This window comes from Wasmannia auropunctata, unplaced genomic scaffold (genome assembly GCF_000956235.1).
Source record: "Wasmannia auropunctata unplaced genomic scaffold, wasmannia.A_1.0 LD336071.1, whole genome shotgun sequence".
NCBI classification, from domain to species: Eukaryota; Metazoa; Arthropoda; class Insecta; order Hymenoptera; family Formicidae; genus Wasmannia; species Wasmannia auropunctata.
This window is the reverse complement of record NW_012026819.1, coordinates 148,897-150,908: the sequence shown is the minus strand read 5'-3', so window position 1 is coordinate 150,908 and position 2,012 is coordinate 148,897.

Genomic DNA, 2,012 nt, shown 5'->3' with positions numbered 1-2,012 from the left:
AACATATTAACAAATCAGTTAAAAATTTTTATTTTACATGTATTTCAAATTGTGTATATTACATATAATCGCTTGTTGTTAAAGAATCTGCAATATCCAGTTGACAACACAAGATAAAAAGTTTGTTTTCCAACTTAATGAGTTGTTTAAAGTAGTCGAACAACGAGTTTTATCGTGTAGTAATAGGTCATTTTAATGCTTCTCCCAAAGTTTTGACCACTATCTCATATTTTTTTGGTGATCTTATCAAGTTCCACAAACTCGTGCATTTCTTGATTATATTATTGTACAACAGTTTAATATTTTCAAATTAATACCATTTAAAATATCAGTTGTTGCAACTAAATGCAGAGTGTGGCTAACACGTCTTCGATGACAAGGTAATAATGGTGAAACAATTCCTTCAAAAGATACTGTCTCCACAAATTCATTTTGATCTTGTTCTTCGTATATTTCGATGTCTAAAAACATATTATCATTATAAGTTATGATGAAATTGTGGATTAATTATACTCGGAGTATAAGGAAAACTGAGTAATAGTTTATTCGATAATACTTTAGTTTAACATTCTGGACGTCCGCTTACATTCTCTATGTACAGCTAGCGCACGAGTGAGTGCGAGTCCACATTCTCGGCGTCGAGAGCTATCGCATATTTTTCGTACACATGCTAGAGTGGGGAGTCATACATGTGTTCGTCAACTATACTCTCGGCAGATACGCAGACAAAAATATGTTTTTATCAAGACTACAATATAAATGTACTTTATATTTTCAACAAGTTTCTATTTACTATTAAAAATATTTAGAAATTTTAGAAATAAATTTCTGAATTTTTTGTATAAGTTACTAAAATTTCAAAATTTTACGGAAGTTTCTGTAAAAAATGAATTTTCATACAAATTTGCTTTTAAGTTTTGATGACTTACAAGGAAAGGGACCCAAGTGTCCGCCTCCGATTTCGATGAGCTTTTGATATGTTATTCTCTAGACAAAATTAAAAATTAAGCTACCGCAAATTTGTGCCGCTTCGCGCTTTTAAGGGGTGAAACACCCCTTAGAAAAAAATCGGTTTCTTTATTTCAATGCAAATATTGTCGAAACTAGGAGAGATAGAAAAAAATGTTCTGAATAAAAGTTGAATGGCTTTAAGAGTACTTTATGATTATAATTAAAAATAATTTTTTTATTGCTTAATTTTTTGTTTATCCCCACCACTAAAAATTTTTTTTGAATTTTTTGAATTATTTTTTTTACCAAATTAAAAGTTATTTTAATACAAATTCAACCATGTGTGGCAAAGTTGTTTTCCGAAATATTATTTTCGAAAAATAATTAAAAACGTCTCTATACGCACACCATCCGTGCTCGTTTACGCGGCGCACACGCAACAATTCTTCACGCAGAACGTTCCACTCGCATTTTTGCATTTAACAAGGGATAACGATGAAAGCAAATCTATTTTCGCAATATTCTGCGGATGTATAACTATGAATCGTTTATCTCGCGTACGGCTAGACAACGCTTACGAAGCAAAGTTTGAATGTCGTGGGGTCAAGTCAAATCGGTGTAAATAACTTATTGCGGGACCAGTTTGTACGTATAATCACAGCAGTATAAAATGCTGTCGCTATGCGAATGTTAGAATCAGTGCATCGTGATATCGTGTATGAATAACATCGAGTATTAGTAACAACAGTATCACTGTATCAACCACTACAATCAATTTTGTAAGTATATTTTTTAAATATTTCAAAAATTTATATTGAGATTTAAACTTTCCGTACTAATATTAATACTAATATTAATACTTTATAATTAAATTTTTAGCTCGTAAGAATAAGTTATTATTTGAAATTCTTATTTGTATTTTGTTACAGTACTGCAGAAAAATCTTTTAATACTTATTCCTACTACTTTTGTGGAAAAGACATACATCAGTTATCATATATATAAACACGTTTATGTATCACCTAAGATTATATTTCTTCTTGAGTTTCTCACGGAAAATA